Genomic DNA, 18,888 nt, shown 5'->3' with positions numbered 1-18,888 from the left:
CCCCTATGCTCCTTTGAGAACCCTCCTTCAACGAGATCTCTTCTTCTTGCCATGGTAGCCCAGGTAATGAACAACTGGGTATTTTTATACAGGACTCTAAGCTTGATGGAATGTTTTATGTGTTTAATAATCAAATCAAGAACCACACCTGTGTGGAAGGACCTGCTTTCAATATACTTTGTATCTCTCATTTGCTCAAGTTATCCTCTATTTTGGCAGTTACCTGTATGTTTGGTGTGTGTTATAGGTTGGTCAAATCAAAGCACATTTGACTTTGTCACATGCTTCGGAAACAACAGGTGTCGACTAACAGTGAAATGCTCACTTATGGGTCATTTTCCAACAACGCAGAGTTAAGATACAAACATTCTAAAATGCATAGTGACATGAAGAATAAATTCTCAGTGAATAACCGATGACAATAAAGGGTAAAAGTAACATGGCTATATACAGGGAGGACTAGTACTGAGTTGATGTGCAGGGGTACAAGGTATTTGAGGTAGCTATGTACGGATACGCGTGCAGGGGTAAATTGACTAGGCAACATGATAGATAATAGACAGTAGCAGCAGCATATGTGGTGAGTGTGAATGTGTGTGTGTGTTGTCAGTATGCATGTGTCCGTGTGCTATGCCGTGTGTGTGTTGGGATGTCAGTGTAAGTATGTGTGAGTGTGTGGGTAGAGTCCAGTGAGTGTGCATAGAGTCAGTGCAATAAAAGGCAAATGCAGGGAGTCCGATCATGTAATAACTACAGCTATGACTCATATGTACACCCCCCCATACTCACAGCACACACCGCACATACGCCCCACTGTCCTTCAGCACACACACACACACACACACAACTAAACTCGTCGGACATGGCCAGAGGAAATTATCCTCGTTAACCAGACACTGATATTAGATTACATCTGCTGTTTCCTGTTAGCTCCTCTCTGCTCTGGGGACAGTCTCTTCACATCTTCTGGGATTGAGTCACATAGCTGGCTCTACACAACATGACATGATGTGGATAATTATCTCAACATTAGTCTATTTCAGAGGGGAGAAAACACAAATGTTATTTTGGAGCGACCAGGTAAACGCTCTTTACCTGGTCTGTCATTTCAGCAACAGGTACAAATGTTGCTTGGTTCAATTACAGCTCTCATCTGCTATTCATTAAGGCTAATGTAACATCTCTTACTAAACACAGATACACACACACACATTCTAACCACACACACAGACACACAAATACACACTCGAACTGTGCACATACTTGACTCTATTCATCAAGCTAAATTCATATTTCCATACTAATCCATTTAATTACATCCACAGCTGAGCCTGGAGAGCAGGGGAGGCTGAAACTGACACACACACACACACCCTTTCTTCACCTCCACACCTCCATCCCTCCCTCCTTCCATCTAACCGTCTTTCCCTCCCTCTCTCCATTCCCTCAAACAGCCCTTCTGTCACTCCATGACTCACACCTCTGTTAGCCAGGGAACACCTGCATATGTGTATGTGTATATGAGTGTGTATATGAGTGTGTGTGTGTGTTTGTGTGTGTCTGTGTCTGTGTATGTATGTATGTGCATATGTACTCATTCAAGGGTTTTTCTTTATTTTTACTATTTTCCACATTGTAGAATAATAGTAAAGACATCAAAACTATGAAATAACACATATGGAATCATGTAGTAACCAAAAAAGTGTTCACAAATCAAAATAGATTTTAGATTTTAGATTCTTCAAAGTAGCCATCCTTTGCCTTGATGACAGCTTTGCACACTCAAATCAAAATCGAATCAAACTTTATTTGTGTAACAATGTGCGCTGTGAGTTGGGAAGCAAGTTCAGGGAGTGAATGTTTTTATAAATAAACGCAACACAATACAAACCAAGAAACACGAACAACACATAGACATAACACAGGAACAGAAACAATAATGCCTAGGAAGGAACCAAAGGGAGTGACATATATAGGGCAGGTAATCAGGGAAGTGATGGAGTCCAGCTGAGTCTGATGACGCGCAGGTGTGCCTAACGATAGTGACAGGTGTGCGCCATAATGAGCAGCCTGGTGACCTAGAGGCCGGAGAGGGAGCACACGTGACATTATCCCCGACGCGCGGCTCCAGCTGCAGGACGCCGACCAAGGTGACGATCCCGGGGATCAGGAGCGGACCAGTCACCCCTGCTGATGCGCGGGAACCTGTCACCGGCTGGAACACAGGAACCTGACAGACCGGCTGAGGCAGGGGAATCTGGCGATCCAGCTGAGGCATGAAAGTCTGACGAGCCGGTGGAAGCAGGGGAGCCTGGCGGTCCGACCCGGCTGAGGCATGAGAGCCTGATGAGCCGACAGAGGCAGGAGAGCCTGGCGATCTGGCTGAGGCATGAAAGCCTGTAGCGGCTCCCGGACCTGACGTCATTCCCACCGAAACCAAAACAATTTTTAAAAAACACTCCCTGATGCTTCCCTTAGGTGAGGCGTTATTCTGTAACGATGTGCGCTGAGGGTCTGAAAGCAAGTTCAGGGAGTGAGTGTTATAATAAATAAACGCAACATAATTCAAAACAAGAAACATGAACAACGCACAGACATGAAATTGTAACAGAAACAATTACACCTGGGAGTGACATATATAGGGAAGGTAATAAGGGAAGTGATGGAGTCCAGGTGAGCCTGATGGCGCGTAGGTGTGATTAACGATGGTGACAGATGTGCGCCATAATGAGCAGCCTGGTGACCTAGAGGCCGGCGAGGGAGTACACGTGACAATTTGTCACCGAATTCAACAAGTGTAGACCTTACCGTGAAATGCTTACTTACAAGCCCTTATCCAACAGTGCAGTTCAAGAACAGTTAAGAAAATATTTACCAAATAAACTAAAGTAAAAAATAATACAATAAAATATCAATAACAAGGCTTTATACAGGGAGTACGGGCACCGAATCAATGTGAGGGGTACAGGCTAGTCGAGGTCATTTGTAAATGTAGGTAGGGGTGAAGTGACTACGCATAGATAATAAACAGCGAGTGGCGGAAGTGTACAAAACAAATGGAGGGGGGGGGGGGGGGTCAATGTAAATAGTCTGGTGGCCATTTGATTAATTGTTCAGCAGTCTTATGGCTTGGGGGTAGAAGCTGTTAAGGAGCCTTTTGGACCTAGACTTGGCACTTCGGTACTGCTTGCCGTGTGGTAGCAGAGAAAACAGTTTATGATTTGGGTGACGGAGTCTCTGACAATGTTTGGGGCTTTCCTCTGACACTGCCTATTATAAAAGTCCTGGATGGCAGGAAGCTTGGCCCCAGTGATGTACTGGGCCGTACGCACTACCTTCTGTAGTGCGTCAAGTTCAGATGTCAAGCAGTTGCCATACCAGGCAGCGATGCAACCAGGATGCTCTTGATGGTGCAGCTGTAGAATTTTTTGAGGATCTAGGGACCCATGCCAAATCCTTTCAGTCTCCTGAGGGGGAAAAGGTTTTGTCGTACCCTCTTCACAACTGTCTTGGTGTGTTTGGAACATGAAAGTTCGTTGGTGATGTGGACACCAAGGAACTTGAAACTCTCGACCCGCTCCACTACAGCCCTGTTGATGTTAATGGGGGCCTGTTGGTCCACCTTTTCCTGTAGTCCACGATCAGCTCCTTTGTCCTGCTCACATTGAGGGAGAGGTTGTTGTCCTGGCACCACACTGACAGGTTTCTGACCTTCTCCCCATAGGCTGTCTCATCGTTGTCGGTGATCAGACCAACCACTGTTGTGTCGTCAGCAAACTTAATGATGTTGTTGGAGTTGTGTTTGTCCACCCAGTCGTGGGTGAATGGGGAGTACAGGAGGGGACTAAGTACACACCCCTGAGGGGCCCCAGTGTTGAGGATTAGCGTGGTAGAAGTGTTGTTGCCTACCCTTACCACCTGGGGGTGGATCGTCAGGAAGTCCATGATCCAGTTGCAGAGGGAGGTGTTTAGTCCCAGGGTCATTAGCTTAGTGATGAGCTTCTGGGGCACTATGGTGTTGAATGCTGAGCTGTAGTCAATTAACAGCATTCTCACATAGGTGTTCCTTTTATCCAGGTGAGAATGGGCAGTGTGGAGTGCGATTGAGATTGCGTCATCTGTGGATCTGTTGGGTCGGTATGCGAATTGGAGGGGATCTCGGGTTTCCGGGAGGATACTGTTGATGTGAGCGATGACCAGCCTTTCGAAGCGCTTCATGGCTACCGACGTGAGTGCTATGGGGCAGTAATAATTTAGGCAGGTTGCCTTCACTTCCTTGGGCACAGGGACTATGGCGGTCTGCTTGAAACATGTAGTAATACATGTAAACATGTAAACATGTATTACTGACTCAGTCAGGGAGAGGTTGAATATGGAGATGGATGGTGCATGGAAAATCCCACCAGCCCTATATTATCCGTGTCGTGGTTCAGCCACGACTCAGTGAAACATAAGATTTGACAGTTTTTAATGTCCCGTTGGTAGGGTAATCTTGATCGTAGGTCATCAATTTTATTTTCCAATGATTGCACGTTGGCCAATAGAACGGATGGCAGTGGGAGTTTACTCACTCGCCTACGAATTCTCAGAAGGCCCGACCTCCGCCCCCTTTAACTCCGTCTTTTCTTCACGCAGAATGACGTGGATTTGGGCCTGTTCCCGGGAAAGCAGTATATCCTTCTCGTTGGACTCGTTGGACTCATTCCAGTTCGAGGTGAATAATCGCTGTTCTGATGTCCAGAAGTTATTTTCGGTCATAAGAGACGGTAGCAGCAACATTATGTACAAAATAAGTTTAAAAAATAAATGACAAACAATGCAAAAAAAATCACAAAATAGCACAGTTGGTTAGGAGCATGTAAAACATCAGCCAATCCTCTTCGGCACCATTTCACACTCTTGGCATTCTCTCGACCAGCTTCATGAGGAATGCTTTTCCAACAGTCTTGAAGGAGTTCCCACATTGGCTGAGCACGTTTGCTGCTTTTCCTTCACTCTGTGGTCGAACTCATCCAAAAACAATCTCAATTGGGTTGAGGTCAGGTGATTGTGGAGGTAAGGTCATCTGATGCACCACTCCATCACTCTCCTTCTTGTGTGTTTTCGGTCATTGCCCTGTTGTAGCTGCAGAATGCTGTGGTATCCATGCTGGTTAAGTGTGCCTTGAATTCTAAATAAATCACTGACAGTGTCACCAGCAAAGCACCCCCACACCATCACACCTCCTCTTCCATGCTTCACGGTGGGAACCACACATACCGAGATCATCCATTCACCTACTCTGCATCTCACAAAGAAATGACAGTTGTAACCAAAATTCTCAAATTTGGACTAATCAGACCAAAGGAAAGATTTCCACCAGTCTAATGTCCATTGCACGTGTTTCTTGGCCCAAGCAAGTCTCTTCTTATTATTGGTGTCCTTTAGTAGTGGTTTCTTAGTAGCAATTCGACCATGAAGGCCTGATTCCCACAGTCTCCTTGGAACAGATGATGTTGAGATGTGTCTGTTACTTGAACTCGTTGAAGCATTTATTTGGGCTACAAGCTGAGGTGCAATTAACTCTAAAGAACGTATCCTCTGCAGAAGAAGTAACTCTGGGTCTTCCTTTCCTGTGGTGGTCCTCACGAGAGCCAGTTTCATCATAGCGCTTGATGTTTTTTGCAACTGCACTTGAAGAAACCTTTAAAGTACTTGGCATTTTCCGGATTGACTGACCTTCATGTCTTAAAGTAATGATGGACTTTCGTTTCTCTTTGTTTATTTGAGCTGTTCTTGCCATAGTATGGACTTGGTCTTTTACCAAATAGGGTTATTTTCTGTATACCACCCCTAACTTTTCACAGCACAACTGATTGGCTCAAATGCATTCAGGAAAGAAATGGAAAGAAATTCCAATTAACTTTCAACAAGGCAAACCTGTTAATTGAAATGCATTCCAGGTGACTACCTCATGAAGCTGGTTGAGAGAATGCCAAGAGTGTGCAAAGCTGTCATCAAGGCAAAGGGTGGCTACTTTGAAGAATGCCAAATATTAAATATATTTTGATTTGTTTAACACTTTAATGGTTACTACATAATTCCATATCTGTTATTACAATGTAGAAAATAGTACAAATAAAGAAAAACCCTTGAATGATTAGGTGTGTACAAACTTTTGACTGATACTGTACAGTTGAAGTCGGAAGTTTACATACACCTTAGCCAAATACATTTAAAGTCAGTTTTGTACAATTCCTGACATTTAATCCAAGTAAAAATTCCCTGTTTTAGGTCAGTTAGGATCACCACTTTAATTTAAGAATGTGAAATTTCAGAATAATAGTAGAGATAATGATTTATTTAATTTGCCAAAACTATAGTTTGTTAACAAGAAATGTGTGGAGTGGTTGAAAAACGAGTTTTAATGACTCCAACCTAGTGTATGTAAACTTCCGACTTCAACTGTATGTCTCAGTTTTTAAAACCAGGTCAGGGAACACCTGTGACCTGTGTAAGTAGCTATTGTTGCTCCAGTCTGACCCCAAAGTCTATCCAGAGCAGGGGTCACAGAGACACAGTGAGCCAGCCATTAGCCAGGCCCTTCCTGAGTAAATACAGCCTCACAGACAGATTCTTTTGTCTACTGGTACATGGATGATAAGAGATACAAACAGTTTAATTGTAATTTTCATTTACCTGCCTGAGTAGGATTGGAACAGAATAAGACCACAGTCTCGGGACTCCTAGCTCTGGGACTCACCTGGGAACTGACAGCAGCTATTATTGTGCTAAATAGCAAAGAACCCCACACAACCCCCCTCCCCCCACCACACACACACACATACACACACACAAGGGGCCATTACCAGGCCTGGGTTTGTGTTTGGGTGTGAGGGTTCATAAAATCACAGGACAGCAGAACGCTGAGCTACACACACAAACACACACTGGGGTGGTCAGAGTACGATAGTCACAGGTATCTGATGTGACCTGATGAGAGCCAATGATAAAGCTCCCTATGACAACATGTGTCTCTGTGTTGTGAGGTTAGTAGGTAACTCAACCCTATAATGGTGTGTTTCACTTGGATATCTCTGTCTCTTACAGTACATCTTACCTTACCACCTATCTTACCTTACATACTCACCTTACCTCACATGTGCCTTACCGCTCAGTACCTTAGGTTACACTCAGCTATCAGACTGGACTGTGTGTCTAGATAACACTCATCAGGTGAGACAGAAAGAGAAAGAGAGTGTAAGAGGAACTGGAGGTAGAGAAAAAAGAGAGATAGATGAGATAGATATGTAAATCACATTGTTGAAGAATGTGTAAGATGGTTGGGGTGGATGTGACACAGATATCTTGTCTCTGATTGGTTCCTACATTATTCTGGACCAATAGCAGAGCAGAGCAGAGCTGTGCCTCTCCCAGCCATACAAAGAGCTTCCTTAATCGCTGGTCCCGGCCCCCTGGCAGGGAAGACAACACAGCTCCTATTCCACATCACTCTCCTTCTCTCCTTCTCCATCCCTAATTATCCTATTCCACCTCCCTTTCACTCTCTGGAGCAATCTTGTCCTCACCTCACCCTCCTCAATGTCTTATTTTCTTCTTCTCCTCCTCTTCTTTTCCCCCATCTTTTCCTCTCATTTAGGCCTTGCATCTACAACATCTGAAACAGGCAGCCGATAGACAAACAGGGTGGGGGAGTAACTGATTACATGTAATCTGATTACAAAAAAACTGCAACTGTAATAATTTATGCTACAAGCAAATATATTGTAATCCGATTACAGATACTTTAAAAAAAACTAGATGATTACTTGGATTACTTTTAAATTCAGAAAGAATGTTTACGGTAAAAAAACATTGACACCTTTCTGTTTTCTCAATGAAGTTCAATTCAGCATTGAAAAAAGGCACTGCCTGAGTGAGTTCATCTCTGGTCCCGGCCCCCTGGCCGCAGCCTCAGAGTGTGTGATGACCAGCTGGTGGGTGTCTTCTGTGACATCTTAAACCTACCCCTGTCCCAGGCTGCCCAGCTGCATGAATAAGGAGACCACCATCGTCCCGGTGCCCAAGAAAAACAAGGTGACATGCCCAAATGACTATTGCCCGTCATGCTGACCTCTGTCATCATGAAGTGCTTCGAGAGTCTGGTCATAGCCCACATCAAGGGCAGCATCCCAGGCACACTGGACCCACTCCAATTTGCCTACCGCTCCAGCAGATCCACTTAAGATTCTATTTCCATTGCTATTCACACAGCCGCAACAAATTTGGACAAGAAGAACACCTATGTGAGAATGCTGTTAATTGACTACAGTTAAGCATTCAACACTATTGTTCCTTCCAAGCTTGACCCCAAAAGCCATGGATCTGGACACCACTCTCTGCAACTGGATCTGAGACTTCTTGATCGGCAGACTACAGGCCATAGTCTGTGAGGGTTGGCAACAACACCTCCTCCACACTTACTCTTAACACAGGGGAACCCTAGGAAGGAGGTCTGTGAACTTGCATTGTTGTGTCATGACAAGAACCTCTCTGTCGATGTCAACAAAACAAAGGAGTTTGTCACACCATGATCTGTTTCATCTGTCTTTGACACACCTTCAGGTGTCACCCATTTGCCTCATTATCCCCTGTGTATTTATACCTGTGTTCTCTGGTGGTCTGTTGCCAGTTCTTCTTGTCTTGCCAGGTCTTACCTGCGTGTTTTCCTGTCTCCCTGCTTTCTCAAGTTCTGTTTCCTAGTTTCCCCAGTTCTGACCATTCTGCCTGCCCTGACCCCGAGCCTGCCGGCCGTTCTGTACCTGCCTGACTCTGGCACGTTTACGAACCTCTGCCTGTCCTGACCCCGAGCCTGCCTGCTGTTCTGTACCTTATTGACTCTGCCCTGGATTACGTACCTCTGCCTGCCTTTGACCTGTCTTTTGCCTGCCCCCTGTTTGGGTCAATATTTATCTGTGACTAGCTGTCTGCATCTGGGTCTTATCCTCAGTTCTGATAGAGTTGATTTTTGACTTTGGGAAGTGGAGGGAACATGCACCAATCCACATCAATGGGACTGTAGTAGAGAGTCACAAGTTGTACGTTCCTTGGCATCCACATCACTGAGGGCTTGTCATGGACCAATAACACCAACACTTTAAAAAATATTTGTAAATATATTTTCCCCTAACCCTACCACCCCTCCCCTAATTCAACTAAACTAATGGTCAACAAAATCAGGCTTCCATTCCAACTTATACATACAGACACAGTATATTTTACAATAGTTATCTTTTATTTGTTTTTAGTCCCATCCTTCAGTGACCCTCAACCCCTCCCATCTACCTCTGAAGACCATCCAGTTTAGATTTGTATTTGACTTATAGTTTTCAACTTGTGCTGTTTCACAAAAGTTCTGAACCTATATACATTTTATGGACACAGTATATTTTACAAACTACACGGTAATGTAAAAGTTGTATTTTTTTGTGATCCAATACATAACAGTACACTTATCATAATTTGGTTGTATTCCAGAGATATTAGAACAATTATCTGGATCCTCTATGATGCTGGAGGGATCTAAATTGTGGATTTAAAAGAAAATATTAATCATAAGCATAAAATGACACCTTTGATTTTAAGCTCTGGACTTCTAGACCCTTGATATTATTGTTCAATGTAATTTTAATAGCCAACATTTCGATGGCCTTAATAAATAGATATGCTGATCATGGACAACCTTGTTTTTCTCCACTTGACAGTTTAATACTCTGAGATGTAGCCATATTTACTATTTTACACCTAGAGTTACAATACATAACTTTAACCCATTGTTTTAGAGATTCTCCACTCTTGTCATAAAGGCGCAACAGCATCAGTGCAGCCTTTGATATTATTGATCATAACCTGTTGTTGAGAAAACATATGTGTTATGGCTTTTCAACATCTGCCATATAGTGGATTCAGAGCTATCTATCTAATATATTTTTTTAAATGGAAGTTTCGCTAATGTCAAACAAGTAATGTGTGGTGTACCGCAGGCCCTCTACTCTTTTCTATTTTTACCAATGACCTGCCACTGGCATTAAATAAAGCATGTGTGTCCATGTATGCTGATGAGTCAACCATATACAGTGCCTTGCGAAAGTATTCGGCCCCCTTGAACTTTGCGACCTTTTGCCACATTTCAGGCTTCAAACATAAAGATATAAAACTGTATTTTTTTGTGAAGAATCAACAACAAGTGGGACACAATCATGAAGTGGAACGACATTTATTGGATATTTCAAACTTTTTTAACAAATCAAAAACAGAAAAATTGGCCGTGCAAAATTATTCAGCCCCTTTACTTTCAGTGTAGCAAACTCTCTCCAGAAGTTCAGTGAGGATCTCTGAATGATCCAATGTTGACCTAAATGACTAATGATGATAAATACAATCCACCTGTGTGTAATCAAGTCTCCGTATAAATGCACCTGCACTGTGATAGTCTCAGAGGTCCGTTAAAAGCGCAGAGAGCATCATGAAGAACAAGGAACACACCAGGCAGGTCCGAGATACTGTTGTGAAGAAGTTTAAAGCCGGATTTGGATACAAAAAGATTTCCCAAGCTTTAAACATCCCAAGGAGCACTGTGCAAGCGATAATATTGAAATGGAAGGAGTATCAGACCACTGCAAATCTACCAAGACCTGGCCGTCCCTCTAAACTTTCAGCTCATACAAGGAGAAGACTGATCAGAGATGCAGCCAAGAGGCCCATGATCACTCTGGATGAACTGCAGAGATCTACAGCTGAGGTGGGAGACTCTGTCCATAGGACAACAATCAGTCGTATATTGCACAAATCTGGCCTTTATGGAAGAGTGGCAAGAAGAAAGCCATTTCTTAAAGATATCCATAAAAAGTGTTGTTTAAAGTTTGCCACAAGCCACCTGGGAGACACACCAAACATGTGGAAGAAGGTGCTCTGGTCAGATGAAACCAAAATTGAACTTTTTGGCAACAATGCAAAACGTTATGTTTGGCGTAAAAGCAACACAGCTCATCACCCTGAACACACTATCCCCACTGTCAAACATGGTGGTGGCAGCATCATGGTTTGGGCCTGCTTTTCTTCAGCAGGGACAGGGAAGATGGTTAAAATTGATGGGAAGATGGATGGAGCCAAATACGGGACCATTCTGGAAGAAAACCTGATGGAGTCTGCAAAAGACCTGAGACTGGGACAGAGATTTGTCTTCCAACAAGACAATGATCCAAAACATAAAGCAAAATCTACAATGGAATGGTTCAAAAATAAACATATCCAGGTGTTAGAATGGCCAAGTCAAAGTCCAGACCTGAATCCAATCGAGAATCTGTGGAAAGACCTGAAAACTGCTGTTCACAAATGCTCTCCATCCAACCTCACTGAGCTCGAGCTGTTTTGCAAGGAGGAATGGGAAAAAATGTCAGTCTCTCGATGTGCAAAACTGATAGAGACATACCCCAAGCGACTTACAGCTGTAATCGCAGCAAAAGGTGGCGCTACAAAGTATTAACTTAAGGGGGCTGAATAATTTTGCACGCCCAATTTTTCAGTTTTTGATTTGTTAAAAAAGTTTTAAATATCCAATAAATGTCGTTCCACTTCATGATTGTGTCCCACTTGTTGTTGATTCTTCACAAAAAAATACAGTTTTATATCTTTAGGTTTGAAGCCTGAAATGTAGCAAAAGGTTGCAAAGTTCAAGGGTGGCGAATACTTTCGCAAGGCACTGTACATATCAGCAAACACAGCTAATGAAGCCACTTAAACTTTTGGCTAAGAGTTGAGGAAAGACTGACTTTATAAGAAACATTAATGTGTTGGAAAATCCAAACTGTTTGCATAGTCAACTTACACACAGCACTGACACACACTTACCCCACCAGACATCCCACCAGGGGTCTTTTCACAGTCCCCATGTCCAGTACAGAGCCATGAGTGCATGGAACTCTTTTTCATCTTACAGTATATAGTGCAAATGAACAGCAAACATGGTTTCATAAAACAAACAAAGCAACACCTGACGGCACAACTCCTCTTCCCCATGTGACCTACATGTTGTGTGTATGTACTGACATGTATGTGTAACTAATTGATGTACACACACACACTGGCTACATGTTAATGTTTTTAAATGTATGTACAGTGGCTTGCGAACATATTCACCCCCTTGGCATTTTTCCTATTTTGTTACCTTACACCCTGAAATTAAAATAGATTTGGGGGGGGATTTGTATCATTTGATTTACACAACATGCCTACCCCTTTGAAGATGCAAAATATTTTTTATTGGGAAACAAACAAGAAATAAGACAAAAAAACTGAAAACTTGAGTGTGTATAACTATTCATCCCCCAAAGTCAATACTTTGTAGAGCCACCTTTTGCAGTAATTACAGCTGCAAGTCTCTTGGGGTATGTCTCTATAAGATTGGCACATCTAGCCACTGGGATTTTTGCCCATTCTTCAAGGAAAAACTGCTCCAGCTCCTTCAAGCTGGATTGGTTCCGCTGGTGTACAAAAATCTTTATGTCATACATACAGATTCTCAATTGGATTGAGGTCTGGACTTTGACTAGGCCATTCCAAGACATTTAAATGTTTCCCCTTCAACCACTCAAGTGTTGCTTTGGCAGTATGCTTAGCATCATTGTCCTGCTGGAAGGTGAACCTCCGTCCCAGTCTCAAATCTCTGGAAGACTGAAACAGGTTTCCTCAAGAATTTCCCTGTATTTAGTGCCATCCATCATTCATTTAATTCTGACCAGTATCCCAGTCCCTGCCGATGAAAAACACCCCCACAGCATGATGCTGCCACCACCATGCTTCACTGTGGGGATGGTGTTGCGCCAGACGTAGCATTTTCCTTGATGGCCAAAAAACTACATTTTAGTTTAATCCGACGGGAGTACCTTCTTCCATATGTTTGGGGAGTCTCCCACATGCCTTTTGGCGAACACCAAATGTGTTTGCTTATTTTTTTCTTTTATCTTTTATCTGGCCACTCTTCCGTAAAACCCAGCTCTGTGGAGTGTACGACTCAAAGTCGATCTATGGACAGATACTACAATCTCTGCTGTGCTTTGCAGCTCCTTCACGGTTATATTTGGTCTCTTTGCTGCTCCTCTGACTAATGCCCTCCTTTCCTGGTCTGTGAGTTTTGGTGTGCGGCCCTTTCTTGGCAGGTTTCTTCTGGTGCCATATTCTTTCCATTTTTTAATAATGGATTTAATGGTGCTCCGTGGGATGTTTAAAGTTTCAGATATTTTCTTATAACCCAACCCTGATCTGTACTTCTCCACAACTTTGTCCTTGACCTGTTTGGAGAGCTCCTTGGTCTTCATGGTGCTGCTTGCTTGGTGGTGCCCCTTTGCTTAGTGGTGTTGGAGACTCTGGGGCCTTTCAGAACAGGTGTATACTGACATCATGTGACAGATCATGTGACACTTAGATTGCACACATGTGGAATTTATTTAACTAATTATGTGACTTCTGAAGGTAATTGGTTGCACCAGATCGTATTTAGGGGCTTTATAGCAAAGGGGGTGAATACATATGCACGCACCACTTTTCCGTTTTTTATTATTATTTTTTATTTTTTAAAGTTATTTTTTTCATCTCACTTCACCAATTTGGACTATTATGTGTATGTGCATTACATGAAATCCAAATAAAATACATTTAAATTAAAGGTTGTAGTGCAAAAAAATAGGAAAATATGCCAAGGGGATGAATAATTTTGCAAGGCACTGTAAAATGTAGAGTCTTCTGTCTGTAATGTCTTTTTCATTATATGTCGGACCAGACCCCAGAAAGACTAGATGTCGGTTAATGGGGATACTAATAAATCAAATCAAATCTGCTTCCTAAGGAGACTCCAGGTCCTCTCCAAATACTACCGCTGCACCATTCTGAGCGTCCTGGTCTGGTACGGAAATTGCATCACCCAAGACCGCAAGGCCCTCTAGCAGGTGGCGAAGATGGCCCAGCACATCACTGTGACCGTGCTTTCACCCATCAAGGACATCTACTCGAAATGGTGCCTGAGGAGGGCACGCAGCATCATCAAGGTCCCCACACCATCCAGCCACGAGCTGTTCTCTCTCTTACAATTGGGCAGGCAGTATCGGAGCATGAGTTTCTATCTACAAGCCATCAGGCTGCTGAACACTTGAAATGGACTGACCACCTGCTCTGATTCTCTGCATCTTAGCACACATCACAACTGTTGCTACCAGACTCACACTTGTCCCCCATCCCCACCCCTTCCTCAATACACGTGTAAATATTGTACTATAAATAGTTCCTTCCTGTATTATATTTATGCTACAATATATATATATATATATGTTCACTTTATGTTGGTATTCTTATTTTTTAAAGATTTCTTAATGTTGTTGCCTTGTCGAGAAGGAACCTGGGAGTATTTGGTTGAACGATGTATACCATGAGTATACTGTACATATTACTAATAAAAGCAGGACAGTGCCACTTGAAAACAACAAAACCTGTGTCCTCATCCAGACCATACTCACACACTGAGTGGAACAGCTGAGGAATGTAATAAGGCAGAGGAGGATCATGCAGTTAGTGGTCGGATTGGATGAATGTTTGTGTGTCTGTTTGTCAGGGCAGCTGTGTGTCTGTCTCACACATCCTTAAGTACAGATAAAGGATATCAAGGATCTGGAAGGATTCTGTATGGAGGAATGGTCTAAGACACCTACCAATATGTTCTCCAACTCATAAAACATTTTAGAAAAAGGCTCAGTGCCGTTATCCTTGCAAGGTGAGGTATTGAAAGGTATTGAAAAAAAAATTTTGAGAGAAAAAAGTATTACTTGCTAAACGAAATCTCTTTCTCTGAGCAATTGTATTAGTATAAAATTATATAATTTCCCAATTTGTTTTAGTATACAATATACACTGAACAAAAAACTAATTCTGATTGGCTGGGCCTGACTCCCCAGTGGGTCGGCCATATGGCTGCGCCCCTGCCCAGCCGTGAAATCCATAGATTAGGGCCTAATTTATTTATTTCAATTGATTAACTTCCTTATATGAACTGTAACTCTGTAATGTTGCATGTTGCGTTTGTATTTTTGTTCAGTATAGCTCAGTATTTGAATTATTTATTTTAAACAGTAATTTTTCCTCATCTTTATCAAGGGTGTCAATCATTTCGAACCCCACTGTATACACACACCAGCCAAGTTGCTCAAGATCCAAGGCAAAATTGGACGTCCGTCCAGGTAGCCAGGACGTTGGGAGATGATTTCAAAACCAGCCTGGTGCAATGGTGAGGGAATGGTGAGGGGCAATGGTGAGGGAATCACAGAGGTGCTGGGGCTGCCTTAATCGACATCAGATGTATCAGCCCCAGTTATTGTGGGGGTTAACTGCCTTGCCGGCTCATGATTCGAACAATCAACCTTCAAGTTAATGTCCCAACGCTCTAACTCTTAGGCTACCTGCCACCTGGAAGTAGATAAAGGGCTTCATTGACAAAATCCTGAAGTATACCTTTAACCCTTACCTTAACCATTTGGAATTAATTACTAAACATAACAGTTGCGTTGTTTTTGGTTTAACCCTATCCCAAACCTTAACCCTTACCTTAAACATTTGGAATTAATGCTAAACTTAACCTTCTAAATTTGATGTTTATGGACAAACGTCGGATTCTGAAGTGAGACTGTGAGAGCTTGTTGCACACTTATAAAAAAGAAGTCAGAGGCAGGGTTGTTACACAGGTGTAGGTTAGGCAACACACCTGATGGAGGTGTGGGTTGAGTTGATTCTTGCAAGGATGCAACACAGCATCTCATGACAGTCATCATGGTTCTGAGACAATGAGACAGGCTCATTCACAGACGTCTCCCTCTCCTCCCTCTCGCTCTCTCCCAGATGGAGGGATCAGATCGGAGGTATAGTGAGGTTCCAGGCTGCAGATGGTCTGGTCTCCAGGCAGCTTCCTGATCCCCCGGAGAATGGAACACAGACATACATACAGACAGACAAAGCAGGTGTATGTGTAATGTAGGAATATGAGCAGAGAAGAACAGAGAGAGAGAGAGAGAGAGAGAGAGAGAGAGAGAGAGAGAGCTAGAGAGAGACAGAGGGAGAGGAGAGAGAGAGAGAGAAAGAGTGTGCGAGAGAGAGAAAGAGATGGTGGTATGTGTGTGTATAAATCACTCATAGAGCAGACACATAGTGTATTTCTCTGGGTGTTTGTTAATGAGGCCCAAACACAGGTGAAGGCCTCACATTCCACCAGCCAGGCTCCTGACAGATATACAGAGGAAGAGAGGGGGGAGATGGAGAGTAAGAGAAAGGGAGAGGAGAGAGGAGAGGAGAGAGAGAGGAGGAGAGGCCGTTGAGAGAAAGAGGGCTGAGAAAGGAGGAGAGATGGGGAATAGAGAGAGGGAATGTGACTAGGTTTGGGGGAGAAAGAGAGTTCTAAATACAGATGTAGTATCTTAATTTGATCACTCCTTTATTAATGATAATTTCCTGCGAAGGCTTCTAAAGTTTGTCATTCATTCTTTTAAGTTTTAGACTTGATTTGCCCTAATGAAAAATGTATCATCCCCTACAAAGACATCCATTAATTATAATCCACTTAACAATTCCCATTTCCTGTTGCTGCAGGACTATTTTCCAACTTGAGCAAACAGGCTCAAATTAAGATCCTACATCTGTAGGATCATGCTAAACCTTCCCTCCTTTTTCCAGCTGTTAAAAACAGATGAAGGGAGCCCCTCTCTTCTCCCTCTCCTCCTCTGCCCCCCTATGGGATTGAGAGCTCTGAGTGGCAGATGGGTGGAATGTATAATGCATAGAATTAACAGGGTGTGTGTGTGTGTGTGTGTGTGTGTGTGTGTGTGTGTGTGTGTGTGTGTGTGTGTGTGTGTGTGTGTGTGTGTGTGTGTGTGTGTGTGTGTGTGTGTGTGTATGTGCGTGCGTGCGTGTATGCGTGGGTATGTGTGTGTAGTTCCATAGGGAGTAGGCAGGAGAGTCATTATAGATCTAATAGTTGTATTTTAGACCCAGTGCCGTGCAGCTCTTTTTGAAGAGCAGAAGCCAAACGAGCTGTGAAGCATTTCATTACCCACAGCGTGTGTGTGTGCGTGTGTGTGTGGGGGTCTTCACAATAGGCAACAGATCAGAGTACTGTATGCCAGTCTCCAACCAATAGCACTACAGTCTGCAGATGCAAAAATAGACCGCTTCTATTGCTAGAATATCACAAATTAATATTACACATTGGATTATGTGCATTTTATATCTCATGTGGATGTTAAATATTTTCTAATCAGTGTAATTACGTGTCATTATGCGTTATAATTGGAATCTGAGCTATGTTGTGTGTATGTTTAACAAAGCATATCTAATGGAAAACAAACATACAGACTGGATCTAGCTCAGACAGAACTCCATAGTACAGATAGACAGAATGGGTGTACACACATATTCTCAGCTATGCGACAGGGACATAGACAACACACAGAGAGGGGGATAGTAGCAGTCCACACATCTCACCTGAATGAGAAAACAATCCTGAGAAGGGAAGCACTGAGAGGAGAGGAGAAAGTCGGGTCCCAGGGGAATTAATTAACATACATTGTACATGAGTGTACAAAACATTCCATGACATAGACTGACCTGGTGAATCCAGGTGAACGATATGATTCCTTATTGATGTCACCTGTTAACTCCACTTCAAATCAGTGTAGATGAAGGGGAGGAATTTTTTGTTGTTGTTGCCATGAGACAATTGAGACATGGATTGTGTATGTGTGCCATTCAGAGGGTGAATGGGCAAGACAAAATATTGAAGTGCCTTTGAATGGGGTATGGTAGTAGGTGCCAGACACACCGGTTTGTGTCAAGAACTGCAATGCCGCTGGGTTTAAAACGCTCAATAGTTTCCGGTGGCGGCTTTAGCATGTAAATCTTTGAGGGGGGAGGGGGGATGCATACCAGCAAAGCAAATACACTAAACAATACATTAATTGCACTATAACAGTAACAAACGGTGCCCACAAACTGTTAGGGCCTACATAAAGCTGTCCCAACAGCAGTCCCAACAGTTTACCACTGCTTCAGCTGGCTCTCAGCGGAGCCTTGTCTGGCTGCGAAACAGTTCACTCAGCCTAATTTGTTATTTAACCTGCCTTTAAAAAAACAGCTGATGTCGCTGACTTGCTTAAACAAATGTGGTTTCTAATGACAAATGAGATGTACAAACTATGGAATAAAGGGGATGTCAAGCGGATAAGAGGCAATCCGACATTTCGATTAAGACATTCATGAGCGAGCTAGGACAGACGTAGTCAATATAACTATTTGTTTAGCACTTTTGAAATGTACAGCAACAGAATTCAGAACATGGGCCGTTCTTACAGTGTTCTCTCTGTACACCAAGTCAGAACCGTAGGATAAATAAAGGGGGCATATAAGCAGACAATGAAAGCTCTTACAATATTCAATGATTACATTTCTCTAAAACAAGTGCACCACCAAGTCAGAACAATAGGCGAAATTAAGAGGGCAAATATAGCAAATTATTAGGGTGAGAGACATGGACTACTAACATCTTACTACACAACATATACTTAGCATTACTTTCTTAGCTACTGTATACATATCTCCCTGGCATATTGCATCATTTATGCAGCACCATACAGTACATTTTTGGAAGGTGGTGCGGCGGTCCTTCATGGGACAATTTCGTCATCAAAGTCTTGCATTCTATGGATTCATGGTGCTTTCAAAACAACTAGGAACTCTGAAAAAAATAAGGTTAAATCATGATGATCTATGATGACATGGAAAAAGGCCGGATTTAGAATTCCGAGTTGGGTGACCATTGAA

This window comes from Oncorhynchus kisutch, linkage group LG3 (genome assembly GCF_002021735.2).
Source record: "Oncorhynchus kisutch isolate 150728-3 linkage group LG3, Okis_V2, whole genome shotgun sequence".
Lineage (NCBI taxonomy): Eukaryota > Metazoa > Chordata > Actinopteri > Salmoniformes > Salmonidae > Oncorhynchus > Oncorhynchus kisutch.
Note: the sequence above shows the minus strand (reverse complement) of the source record.